The 14,353-nt window shown below is 42.0% G+C and overlaps 1 protein-coding gene across 6 annotated transcripts in view; it reads left to right on the top strand.

Moving 5' to 3' along the window:
- The first annotated feature begins 1,326 nt into the window (after window positions 1–1,326).
- Window positions 1,327–14,353, top strand: part of ubap1 (ubiquitin associated protein 1) — a 76,081-nt gene continuing 63,054 nt past the window's right edge. The window contains exons 1-2 of one of the 6 annotated variants that reach the window (XM_048546769.2): window positions 1,327–1,387; window positions 3,766–3,836. The gene's annotated coding sequence lies outside the window, so the exon portion shown is untranslated. Of the gene's footprint in view, window positions 1,504–3,765; window positions 3,837–14,353 lie in introns of all 6 variants that reach the window. The other 5 variants (XM_048546792.2, XM_048546783.2, XM_048546763.2 and 2 more) reach the window with 5 other exon arrangements.

Here is a 14,353-nt window from a genome sequence, read left to right as displayed (position 1 = left end):
CTTGGCCTGCTGTGTTCATCCAGCCTCGCATTTTATTATCTTGGAATTCTCCAGCATCTGCAGTTCCCATTATCTCTGATACATTTCTAACTTATCCCACTTTCGATGAAGTGATCTGCTAACTCTTTCTCTCTTTACATCTACAGTGATATGGAGGTGCTGGTGTTGGACTGGGGTGGTCAAAAATCACATGAAACCAGGCTAAATTCCAACAGCTTTATTTGAAGGCACAAGCTTTCGGAGTCTTGCTCCTTCTTCAGGCATTGATGAGAGTGTGTGTGTGTGCTTGAGAGACAGAGTGTGTATATGTGTGAGACAGAGTATGTGTGTATGGGAGAGAGTCTATGTGAGAGTGTGAGTATGTGTGTGAGCGTGTTTTGTGAAGGAATTGAATTGGACCCCTCCGGAGGGCCAATGCCCTAGGCTTGATATGTAAGCTCAAGCCATGAGGGATGTGTGAAAGCCAGATTCATCAGCCACACTCACAAGGTAGTGCAAAACATCACGCAGGCACGATGCAACGCCATTCATGCTCTCAAGACTAATCGCAACATTATCATCAAATCAGCGAACAAAACAGCAGCCATTGTCATATAGAATAGAATGGGCCACTGCAAGGAAGTATCCAGTCAACTGAACAACCAGGACCACGACAGACAACTACTTGCTAATCTGATCAAAAAATACACCCATGAACTCAACATAACAAAGTGTGAAGCTGGATGAACCCAGCAGGCCAAGCAGCATCTTAGGATCACAAAAGCTGCCGTTTCGGGCCTAGACCCTTCATCAGAGAGCTCATCATGCTTCACACTTTGTTATCTTGGATTCTCCAGCATCTGCAATTCCCATTATCCATGAACTCAACAGACTGCTCAAGACTCTTGATCCAGTCCTTCAGCGTACCCTATGCACTCTCATCCCATTTACTTCTTGCATAGGGTACTTCTACTGCCTTCCAAAGGTACACAAAGCCCATCATATCAGGCAATGGGACCCAGTGTGAGAACCTCTCTGGCTATGTCAAGGGCATTTTGAAACCCACTACACAGGGAACACACAGCTTGTCATGATAGTACAACTTTCTCAGAGAAACTCAGCACAAATGGACTAATCGAACCAGGAACACTCCTCGTCACAATGGGCATTTCAGCAGTCTGCATAGTGTCCCCACTATATGATCTACATGAACCAGAATCTAAGATCACCAGTTTACGTATTTTCGAAAGCGATAACTTCCACTTTCTTTTCTCGGAAGTGAAGATCAACAACGCGTCATTTCGTAATACGCATGAGCAAACACCACGGCTCGTCCTTTGGGGTGGTGTTTACGTCACCGCATGACGATTTGTCACATGGTCAGCGCGATGACGTCAACTACTAGCTGGTAAGATGGCGTCCTGCAATGAAGCAGGAAATAGTGTCAAATTGATGTAGTTTAAACAAAAGTTAATTTTGTTTGGGATATTGTTGTGATCATTCCAGGAGACAGCAAGCCAGTAGGTAAGCATCGGGGCTATTTAAAGTGGGTTTCGGTATGCAGATTGTAGGAGAGCGCAGCCTTTAATCCTATTGGGTAAATATACATAATCGCCGGGTGAAAGGGAAGGAGTGAACTTAGACCTACAGACGGTCTGTATTCAGATCGAGTCATGACACTGCGTCCACTCCGTTACTTCGTGATCATGTTCCACTCTACGACGGCAACTTTCTGGTTCTGCGCCTTCTGCTGATATTGAGTCGGATATGAGGCCATTTCGAAACGCCTCTGTTGACTGTTGACACATCAGTTTATTAGCTAAAAGTTGAAGAAAAGATAATAGATTTGCATTTAGAATCTCCCACTTGAAATGACTTGTAATTTTCTCTTAAAGATATGTTTTATTTGTGCACTGGATTTATAGATTGCCTGAATTATGTAGGTTTTCTATTACTTATTTGATTGATTTCTTATGCTGAGATCAAATAACAAAATGATGGACCATGTTCTGATTACTTTTGTTTGGATTACTTTTCGATTCCCTGAATATACAATGATAATTCTGTTTTTAGCTAATGATTGCAATTACTTTTTCTGAGGCTTATGAGCCTTTGAAATTTCTATATGTTCTTTGTAACGGTTCATGATGAAGCCTTTTGATTTTATGGACATGAAATTCGTCTGCTTTTATTCTCTTAATGGATCTTCCCATGCTTATAAGTGGTCAGTCCTTTCATTTCTATGCTATGAAGTACTCCACTTCTACTGACAAATTCTTTCACTTTTGCATTCTCTGTGAGGGAGGGCGTGCATCTGGTTGAAAATTTAGCAAAACAAGAGAATGCATTTTTTTCTGTTATGTTTCAGAGCTTGAGTTTGGCTAAAAGCCAGATCTCTAATTTGTTTACTGGCACTTCTGATGATATACAGGCATTGAGCTGTAAGCATGGATATACACTGTTTGGTCCAACTTGTCCATGCAGACCATAGATCCCAAATTAATTCAGTCCCATTTGGCAATATTTTGGTCATATCCCTTTCTGTTTCACTTTCTAAAACACTTTCTATTCATGCACCAGCTACCTTTTCTAAATATTGTCATTTTACCAGCCTCCACCACTTCCTCTGGCAGCTCATTCCATTCACCATCCTGTGTGTGAACAAGTTACCCCAGGTCCCTTTTAAGTGGAGAGGGGAAATATTTAAACTTATGTCCTCTACTTTTGGACTGCCCTACTTTTTGTGAAAAGAATTGGGCTATTCACCCTATCCTCATTGTTTTATAAACCTCTGTAAGGTCACTCCTCAGCCTCTGATGCTCAAGGGAAAATAGCCCCAGCCTATTCAGCTTTCCATAGTTCAAACCCTCCAAACCTGGCAACATCCTTATAAATCTTTACTGACCCCTTTCAGGTTTCACAATGTCCTTCCTAAAGTGGGGAGACCAGAATTGAATGTAATATTCCAAATATGGCCTAACTAATGTGCTGTATAACAGCCAACTCCTATATCCAGTGCACTGACCAATGAAGGCAAGCATACCAAATGCCTCCTTCACTGTCCTGTCTACATGGGACTCCACTTTCAAGGAACTATGAACCTGCACTGCAAGGTCTCTTTGTTCAGCAACACTCCCAGCACCTGACCATTAAGTGTATAACTTCTGCCCTGATTTGCCTTTACCAAATGCAGAACCCCACATCTGAATTAAACTCCGCCTGCCACACTTCAGTCCACTGACCCATCCTTGTGGCACACCGCTGGTCACAGGCCTCCAGTCTGAAAAGCAGCCCTTCCCCACCACCCTCCGTCCCCTACTATCAAGTCAGTTCTGTATAGAATTGGCTAGTTCTCCCTGTATTCGGTGTGATCTAACCTTGTTAACTAGTCTACCGTGTAGAACATCATCAAACACCTTACTGAAGCCCATATAGATCAAGTCCACTGCTCTGCCTTAATCAATCCTCCATCCTGCTCAACTGCCGGATATCGCATCTCCTCTTAGCAGTCAGATTTGAATCTCACATTTGAATAAAGTTCTAGAAGGCTACAGCTGTTTTTAACAACTTTTCCTCAATGAAAATCAGTATTTCCCCACCGGGGAAACAGAAGGCATGATTAAATTTTTTTCCTGTTTCCCTACATTTCTCTTACTCTGTTATAACCTACCCAATTAATTTCTGTTAACCTTCCTTTGCTTCTTTCATGCATTCTCTTCCATGGCGTAATCTTCATTAATCCTTTATCTTTCTGTTCTCTCTTGGCTTTTTGCTGTTGACATTGAGGATGAAAACACAGTGCATAGCTGTATTCTCATTATGATTCACTCCCAGTGTTGGAAGCAAATGAAAAAAAGGTAAATATGCACCTAAAATTTCATATATTTTTCCAAAATTTCAAAACTGTATTTTCTTAAATATTTGCAATGATGGAATAGGATCCTTTTTGCTGATAAAATACATGTTATCGAAACTTTTAGTCTTGCAAGAATACCAATATAGGGGAAATCCAGCATTTGTGCTGTATAAATACATTTCAGTGGCGAGTGAATAGGAATTGTTTAAATAGTAAAATTGAGTGTAGTTTATCAGTGCCAAATAATTATCTGGAGCTGAGACAATTCATCCTGGAGTTTCTCAAAGTTCCACTTTAACAGAGTGCAAACTAACAAAATAAACAATATCTGAAATTATTTGGAAACAGAGATTGCAAAGTGAAATACAGGAACGTATTTCAAAAATCAGCAAAATTAAAATCAAGATGATGAAATGTGAGGCTGGATGAACACAGCAGGCCAAGCAGCATCTCAGGAGCACAAAAGCTGACGTTTCGGGCCTAGACCCTTCATCAGAGAGGGGGATGGGGGGAGGGAACTGGAATAAATAGGGAGAGAGGGGGAGGCGGACCGAAGATGGAGAGTAAAGAAGATAGGTGGAGAGAGTATAGGTGGGGAGGTAGGGAGGGGATAGGTCAGTCCAGGGAAGACGGACAGGTCAAGGAGGTGGGATGAGGTTAGTAGGTAGCTGGGGGTGCGGCTTGGGGTGGGAGGAAGGGATGGGTGAGAGGAAGAACCGGTTAGGGAGGCAGAGACAGGTTGGACTGGTTTTGGGATGCAGTGGGTGGGAGGGGAAGAGCTGGGCTGGTTGTGTGGTGCAGTGGGGGGAGGGGACGAACTGGGCTGGTTTAGGGATGCAGTAGGGGAAGGGGAGATTTTGAAACTGGTGAAGTCCACATTGATATTTGTGCTCCTGAGATGCTGCTTGGCCTGCTGTGTTCATCCAGCCTCACATTTTCTTATCTTGGAATTCTCCAGCATCTGCAGTTCCCATTATCTCTCCACATTGATACCATTAGGCTGCAGGGTTCCCAGGCGGAATATGAGTTGCTGTTCCTGCAACCTTCGGGTGGCAACATTGTGGCAGTGCAGGAGGCCCATGATGGACATGTCATCTAGAGAATGGGAGGGGGAGTGGAAATGGTTTGCGACTTGGAGGCGCAGTTGTTTGTTGCGAACCGAGCGGAGGTGTTCTGCAAAGCGGTCCCCACGCCTCCGCTTGGTTTCCCCAATGTAGAGGAAGCCGCACCGGGTACAGTGGATGTAGTATAACACATTGGCAGATGTGCAGGTGAACCTCTGCTTAATGTGGAATGTCATCTTGGGGCCTGGGATAGGGGTGAGGGAGGAGGTGTGGGGGCAAGTGTAGCATTTCCTGCGGTTGCAGGGGAAGGTGCCGGGTGTGGTGGGGTTGGAGGGCAGTGTGGAGCGAACAAGGGAGTCACGGAGAAGTGGTCTCTCCGGAAAGCAGACAGGGGTGGGGATGGAAAAATGTCTTGGGTGGTGGGGTCGGATTGTAAATGGCGGAAGTGTCGGAGGATGATGCGTTGTATCCGGAGGTTGGTAGGGTGGTGTGTGAGAACGAGGGGGATCCTCTTAGGGCGGTTGTGGCGGGGGCGGGGTGTGAGGGATGTGTTGCGGGAAATACGGGAGACGCGGTCAAGGGCGTTCTCGATCACTGTCGGGGGAAAGTTGCGGTCCTCCTGAGATGCTGCTTGGCCTGCTGTGTTCATCCAGCCTCACATTTTATTATCTTGGAATTCTCCAGCATCTGCAGTTCCCATTATCTCTATCAGCTGAATTACCTCTTGTGCTGTAAAATAATACAGAACAACTTTGTCAAGTTTATTAGAAAAGACAACATGGATAAATCATAAAGGTCTATAGTTCTAATCTGAGGAACACTGCAGCTCAGAATGCTGGTCAGAATTCCATATTGTGATTTTAAAAATTAGTTTTTAAAATATTTGTTTAAACACGTAAGCCTTTCGATGCAATTTGCCAGCTCAAATCTGCCAGGCTGTCCTGATTGTCCAGAAACGTTTATCCATTTCACAACTTCATGTTTACTTCTATATATGTAACGACAGTTTTTGTTATGAAGCTTGTTTCCTGCAATATTGAATTGTTGATGTTTAGTACAAAACAAAAAAGGCAGCCATGATATTAAGTGGTCAGCTAAGGTTTTGAAAAATTCAGTTTCAAAGAACATAGAAGACACCTGGGAGGCTAATTGCCATGCAATCAAAATTGGGACTGTAAGTTTAATTCTTCTGCAGTTTGAACATGTATTGAACATGTTGTTGTTCCCTAAGGGTCTTTATCACAACTTGATCACAGTTACATTAGAATCATTTCAACGAGATTTTGCCCCATTGTAATAATAGAGCAAGCCAAATTGAAGATCATATCATTTTTAACTGTGACAATGAATGTGGTGTATTTTTTTTTTATTCCGCCTTGACCTTTCAGCAATCTTTGATAGATGACCATGATATGCCATCTTCCACCATCACCATTCCTCGGTCGTCAAGTCTGAGGGAACTGCTCTTGCTTGGTTCCAAGCTTATCCACTTAATTATAACCTTCTAGCCTTCATACTATTATGTCTGAAGCCTCTCAAAATCCATCCTTGGACTCTTTGCCTTTCTTAATGCACATGCTGATCTCTGTCAGCTTTATCTGAGTACGTGGAATCAGCTTCCACATGTAGACTGACAACTTTAAGTTTCATATTTCATCACATCAGTCGATCCACCTACTGTCTCTGTGTGTTCTCAGTTCTTTTCATTAGCTGAATCGCTGCAGCATCAGCCACATTCGGGTGAACATCCTCTGCACCCTGTCTCGTGCAATCATACGCTTTCTATAGTGTCGCAACAAGAATAGGTTTTTGGTCTGTGATCTGGAATTCGTTTCTAATCTGTTTCACCATTCCATTTCCTCCTCCTTATTTCAGACATTTCTTAAAAATAACGGGGGTTTGAACCATCTTCTGGATATCTTTGTCGGCTTCTGTTTCTTTGACTATATTCTATGATGTTCATAACAAATTAAGCTATGAAAAGTGAAGTTTCCTTTTGTTAGGACACGTTGGTGTCATGCATTTGGAATCATTTCAAATTCTGGAGTGATTGAAAATATGACAAGATTTAGTGAAGATATCCAAAGTCCCCAATTTGCCTGACTTACTGAGTCAGATTAAAAGAACACTAGGGTTCTGTATTTAATAAGAAAATAACTGTCCACAAGAACAAATTGTCTTCAACCAATGGCACTTAGGAAATCTGGACTGCTAAATGATAACTTGATAGCTTCAATTCTGTCCTTTTTTAAATCCCCCCCCAAACCTTTTCAAACAGACATATGCAAGTTTATAGTCAACGAAGCAAATTTGATTTATAGTGACAGGTGCAGTATTGGAAATATGGATGCTTGTCACTTGGTGTGTACTTGCCTTTTTTTGTTTAGTTTGTTAATTATATATTAATGCTTCTACAATTTTAGAATTTTTTTCCCACTTTGGAACTTTTAAAACTGCAAATTTGAAATGTATTACAATATTCTAACTCTCAAGTAGAAGAATAGCAGTGCTGGAGTGCTGTAAATCCTAAGTAAATCTTTGTAATACTTTGCCTGTAATTTTGTGTTAACTGTTGGTGACAATGTCATGTCTTTTTCATTGAAAAGTGGCTTATTCACTACCTTTTCCCACACATTTTATACAAAGTAAGCTTCAGAAAGGACAGATAGACTTGGGTCTGTAAAAGAGAAATATAACAGTATCATACTCTCATCGAAAACAGTACAAGCCAAATGTAGGTTAAAAATCAGAGATAACTAGATTCTGGATTTTGGAGTCTGTCTTAAACATCTTACATTAACCATTATAATGGCCTCCCTGAGTGAGTACCAAGTTGTGGAATTTATTTTCATTCTGTAGGCGCAATTCCCAGTAGAAACTGAATTAAAATTATCCAACACTTCACATGTAATAGCTAAAGTCAAGGTAGAAATCTTACTGCCATTACTTCAGCTGGTCTCTACTTTTGCTCCAAGGCAAAAGTACAGGGTAATAATTCACTGCATTATTGATAAATCATTTTAGAAACTTCTTTGCCAGTAAGCTACTGTGCATGAATAAATCATGTTAAAGTAATAACATTTTAACATTCTAACTGATTATAAGTGTTAAAGCATTCTCTGATGGGTTGGTTTCAACGCCTCTGAAGCAAAATGTCTGATTGATCTGTTACAGAAACATGTCCTTTATACTCTGACACCTTTTAACTATATTGTGTTTTCGTGATTTGGAATTAGCAAGTTCTATCATGATACATTACTTCTAGATTCACAGAGGATGCTGTTTTGTATTCAGCATAAATCCAGAAGCTGGAAAATATAAAACATCAGATTCAATTCAGCAAGTAAAAATATATTTGATGTCTCAGACACCAAAATATAGACATTTAACTCACAAGTAATATTTTGGCATGCATACAACTCAGTTGCCTGTTTAAAAGACTTCATTGTTTTTCACAGATCCTCTTGACAAAGTCCTAAAATGAAGATCTTTGTTGGGCCTTTTAGCTGGTTGTCTATTTGAGACATAATGTGGCCAATAGATGCTAGCAGTTAGCTCTGGGATTCTTATGCATTCTGATGTTGTTTGTGGGTTGTTTATCCTTCAAGTCATATGGACTTTGCATGCTGGACCAGCATTTATTTCCCATCCCTGATTGCCTTCTCAAAATGGCAATGATGAACTCCCTTCTTGAACTGCTGCAGTACATTTGGTGTACTTTTATGGTAAAACTTTTAGGGAGGGAGCTCCAAGAAATTTTTTTTTCACTGTCACTGGATCAATGATATAGTTCAGGATATCAAGTGGATTGGAGAGGAACTTGTAGGTAGGTGTGTATCACTAATCTGTTGTCCTTTATTCTTCTAGATTGTGGTGGCAATGGGTTTGGAAGTTGCTGTCTCATAGGCCTTGATGAATTTCTGCTGTGTTGGTGGTGGAGGAAGTGAATGTTTGTGATTTTGGTGTCTGTCAAGCAGGCTGCTTTGTCCTGAATGGTGTCAAGCTTTTTGACTGTTGGAGCCGTGCTCATCCAAGCAACTGGAGAGTACTTCTTCACATTCCTGACTTGTGCTTTGATGCTGGACAGGCTTTGTGGTGTCAAGAGGTGTGTTACTTGCTGCCGAATTCCTGGTCTCTGACCTGCACTCATAATCAAAGTACTTACATAGCTTACATAGTACTTACACAACAAGGTGTAGAGCTGGATGAACACAGCAGGCCAAGCAGCATCAGAGGAGCAGGAAGGCTGACATTTCAGGCCTAGACCCTTCGTCAGAAAAGCATCTGCAGTTCCTACTATCTCTACTTACATAGCTAGTCCAGTTCAGTTTCTGTTTAATGATAACCCAACAATGTTGATAGTGGAGGATTCAGCAATAGTAATGCCATTTGAAAGTCAAGGGATGATGGTTAGAATCTCTTTTGTTTGAGATGGTCATTGCCTGACACTTGTGTGCTCTGACTGTTACTCACCACTTTTTAGTCAGGCCAGAGAGGGAAAACACCTTAGTGCTGCCAATGGTCCTGGTCCTGCCCCCAGGCCCCACATCTGATCCAAGCGGGCGACCCCATTGTTGAGTTCTGATGTATCTTCCTGCCTCAGATGCTGCTTGTCAGCTCAGGCCTGGATATTGTTCTAATCTAGTTGCATTTGGACACAGACTGCTTCAGTACCATCAGCCAGAGAGTCGTGGGCCTGTGGAACTCATTGCCATGGAGCGCAGTGGAGGCCGGGACGTTAAATATATTCAAGGCAGAGATTGATAAATTCTTGATCTCAGAAGGAATCAAGGGCTACTGGGCGAGTGCAGGGAAGTGGAGTTGAAATGCCAATCAGCCATGATTAAATGGCAGAGTGGACTTGATGGGCCGAATGGCCTTACTTCCACTCCTATGTCTTATGGTCTTATAGTACCTGAGGAATTGCGAATGGTGCTAAACATGTGCAATCATCTGACTTTATGATGGAAAATCGTTAATGAAACAGCTTCAAGCCTGCACCACTGAATTAATATGATCACGGCTGATCATGCAATTTCTGTATCCCGCTTTTGCTTTCTCTCCATTACCCCTTGATCCCTTTAGCCCTAAGGGCCATGTCCAGCTCCCTCTAGAATATATCCAACAAACTGGCTCCAACAGCTTTCTGTTGGAGAGAATTCCACAGGTTCACAAATCTGAAGAAATTGTTCCTCATCTCAGCCCTGAATGGCTTATCTGTTATTCTTTAGACTGTGACCCCAGTTCTGGACTACCTCAACATCAGAAACATTCTTCCCGCTTGTAGCATGCTCAGTCCCAACAGGACATGAAATGAGATGCAGAGATAGTAGGAACTGCAGATGCTGGAGAATCTGAGATAACAAGGTGTAGAGCTGGATGAACACAGCAGGCCAAGCAGCATCAGAGGAGCAGGAAAGCCGACGTTTCAGGACTGGACCCTTCTGCCCCGTCGTTCTTCTAAATTCTAGCAAATACAATCCCAATCAGTGCACTCTTTCTCATATTTCAGTCTGGCCAGAAATCAGTCTGGTGAACCTTTGCTAGACTCTCTCAAAGGCAAGAATGTCCTTCCTCAGACGAGGACAGCAAAAATATAACTGTACATAATACTCAAGGTGTGGCCTCCCCAAGGCCCTGTATAACTGCAGCTAGAAGGATTGTGAAATCCTGAGGATCACCTGGAGCTGTGTACTAGACTCAGTTGACTGACCCAAACTGTCATCTTTTACCTTTATTCCCATTGAATTCAGTTTTGCTCCAGCTGTGTGAGCCACATTTGGTGAAATGTAGTCTTGACATCAAAAGGCAATCATTCTCACTTCACTTCTGAAGTTCAGCTCTTTTGTTCATGTTTGAACCAGGGTTATAATGAGGTCAAGAACAGAATGACCTTGTCAGAACCTGACATGAACTTCAGTGAGCAGGTTATTGATAAGTAAGTACTGGTTAATAGCTGTGTTGACGATTTGTTAAATTACTTTACTGACGTTCGAGAATAACGGACAGGGTGTTAATTGTCCGGGTTGTATTTTCATGCACGAGACATACCTGAGCAATTTTTCATATTGCCAGCTAGATGCCATTGTTGTAGCTATACTAAAACAGCTTTGTTAGAGCTGTGGCAAGCTTGGAACTACAAGTCCTCAGTTTTGTTGTTGGTCAAGCCCCGTTGACTTCTCAGTATTCTGTGCCTCCAGCATTTCTTGATATTCTTGAATTGGCATCGATGACGCTGGGAACCATTGGAAGAGGCTAAATTAAATCATCTGTTGGGCACTTTTGGTTGAACGTTATTATGAATGTGTCAGCCTTTTCTTTTGCAATGATGTGCTAGGCTCCCCCATTGTAAGTTTGGCAATATTTGTGGAACCTCCTCCATAAGTGAATTGTTTAATTGATTAATGTCACTCATGACTGATCAGTGAGATTGAGATTAAGTATGGGTTTCCCTCTTGGTACCCTCACCACCCTTCAGTTATCGAGCAGCTTGGTCAGTGTTGGTGCTGCTGAGTTGCTGTTCGTGGACAATGAATTCCTTGTGGGGTGTGGAAGAGTGGACAGAGAGAAGGAAGTGGAAAGTGTTTCCATTCTTGACCTGATGCATGAGATTGCATTTGGTTCAGAAATAATATTGAGGACTCCCAGGACAATTCCCTCCCAAACGTATAACAATGAGTTGCCACCTCTGCAGAGTCTGGCCTGCAGCTGGTGCAGGATATAGAGACTGTAATTGTAGTCTGTTGGACATTGTCTGTAAACACTATGATTAAAAGGGTAATTGTTACAGTAGGATCAAACCCAGGTGCCCAGATCATTACCTGGGTCTCTGGGTTACTGGTCCAATGATGATAACACTACATCTCCATTTCTTTGAAAATCACAGTTTTTTAGTCCATTGTCAAGTGGTCAAAACGAGTGTCAAAAATTAGACTACTTTTGGCAGGTACTGCTGCAAAATTGCTGCACTAAGCAACATTCCTGGTTAACCTGATATCTAATAAACTTCCCAAAAGTAAAACTTGCAAGGATAATTAACCATGTCTAATAATTACAAATGGTGCATTTGGCCACCTTTTGAAACAGTCTAAAATTCTGATGGCAATTTACTTTTTAGTAATGACTGGATCTTTTCAGATATTAAAAGGAATATGGAAAGAGAGCAGGACTATTGTGTAAGGGCATCCAGAATGATTATATTAAATGGCAGAACAGGTGCACAGGGCTAAATGATCTACTCTTGCCCATTGTTTCTATGCATTGTGACTTTGTCTGTAAATCTGTCTTGCCTCCCTAAATGTCCAAAGTGCCATTTGGAGCAGTTTAGATTTCAGCAAAGGCAGACAGAATTTGATCAAAAAAGGGAAGATAGACTATGAGAGTAAGCTTGCAGGTGGCATGCAGGCCAGTAGTAAAAGTATCTATAGGTATGTGAAGAGAAAAATTGAATAAAGTCCCCTATAGTCTGAAATGGTAATTTATACTGGGGAATGAAGAGACTGCAAACAAATTAAATATACATTTTACATGAAAGAAGGCCTATATAACATAAGATACCAGTGGGGAGAGATGATGGTGGTGAGGAAGAGTGGGTGTGTGATAGTGGACATAGGGCCCAGCGGGAAGGAGGAATTGAAAGAAATTAATATTAGTAGAAAAATGCTGTCGGGGAAACAAACAGGATTAAAGGTAGATAAATCCTCAGGCCTGATAAACTTCATCCCAGAGTACTTAAGGAAGTGGCTGTAAAGATAACAGATGTACTAGTAGTCATGTTCCAAAATTTGAAAGGCTCTGCAACAGTTGCTGTGGATTCAGGGTAGCTAATATAACCCATTACTTAAGGGAGACAGTGTGAAAATAGTGACCAAAAATATAGACTGGTTATCTTGACTCCAGTGGTGGAAAGAAAGATATGATGGCAGAGTGCTTGGAAGATATTGACAAGATGGGACAGAGTCAGCATGGATTTGTGAAGAACAAGTCATGCTTGACAACTCTGCTGGAATGTTTTGAGGATGTAACTGGAAGATTGGATAAGGGCAAGCAAGTGGATGAGATTTATTTGAATTTTCGGGAATTTTTGGTAAGATCCCAGATAAGTGCTTAAAAAGCAAAATTAAACTACATGAGATTGAGGGTTGTATATTGAAATGGATTGAGAACTGGCAGGCAGACAAAAAAAAAACAGTAGGAATAAACAAGTCATTTTCCAAGTAGCAGGCATGGATGAGACGGAGACCATAGGGGTTAATGCTTGGAACCCAGCTATTCACAATATTTAGAATCCCTACAGTGTGGAAAAAGGCCCTTTGGCCCAACAAGTCCACACCAAACCTCAATGTAACCCACCCAGACCCATCGCCCTATAACCCACCTAGGCTACACATCCCTGAACACTACAGACAATTTAGCATGGCCAATCCACCTAACCTGTACATCTTTGGACTGTGGGAGGAAACCAGAGCACCCGGAGGAAACCCATGCAGACGCGGGGAGAATGTGCAAACTCCACACAGATCGACACCCAAGGCTAGAATCTAACCTGGGTCTCTGGTGCAGTGAGGCAGCAGTGCTAACCACTGTGTTACCCCTATGTATTAATGATTTAGGTGAGGAAACTACATGTCATCTCCAAGCTTGCAAATTACGCTGAGCTGAGTGGGAGGGTATTGTGAGGAGGGTGCAGAGAAGCTTCGATGTGTTTTGGAGAAGTTAAGTTAGTGGGTAAGTACATGACAGATGCAGTATAATGTGTATAAATGTGAGCTTGTCTATGTTGATAGCAAAACTGGCAGCTGAATATGGCGAGTTGGGAAAGTGAGAAGTCCAACAACACCTGGGTGCCCTTGTACATCAGTTGATGAAAGTAAGCATACAGAAGCAGCAGATGGTCAAGAGTAAAATGGTATGTGGGCCTTCATAGCAAGAAAATTCAAATACAGGAGCCAAGTAGGACCACACTTGGAGAACAGTGTATAGTTTTAGTTTCCTTACCTAAGAAAGGATATTCTAGCGATTGAGGGAGTGCGAGAAGGTTGACCAGACTGATGTTAGAATTTTACAGATTTTATAATACTAGATGGGGTAAACTCAGGAAGGATGCTCCTGATGAGTGGGAGCCCAGAGTGGTGGGTGGGGCCACAGCTTAAGGACATGGGCCACTTTTCAAAGAAACCTATAAAGTTCTATCAGGATTAGACAGGGTGGATGCAATACAGATGTTCTCCATGACCAGGGAATCTAGAACCATGGGTCGTGGTCTAAGGATAAGCAGTGGAACCCTTAGGACAGAGGAAGAATTTCTTCAGACAGTGGTGAGCCTGTGAATGTAGATACCGTTCTTAGAACTGAAGGAATCAAAGGATATGGGGAGAAAGTGGGAACAGGGTACTAAGATGGATTATCAGCCATGATCGTATTGAATGGTGCAGCAGACTCAAAGTGCTGAATG

The sequence above is a fragment of the Stegostoma tigrinum genome, chromosome 1, assembly GCF_030684315.1.
Source record: "Stegostoma tigrinum isolate sSteTig4 chromosome 1, sSteTig4.hap1, whole genome shotgun sequence".
NCBI classification, from domain to species: Eukaryota; Metazoa; Chordata; class Chondrichthyes; order Orectolobiformes; family Stegostomatidae; genus Stegostoma; species Stegostoma tigrinum.
This window is presented reverse-complemented; position numbering and strand designations above follow the sequence as displayed.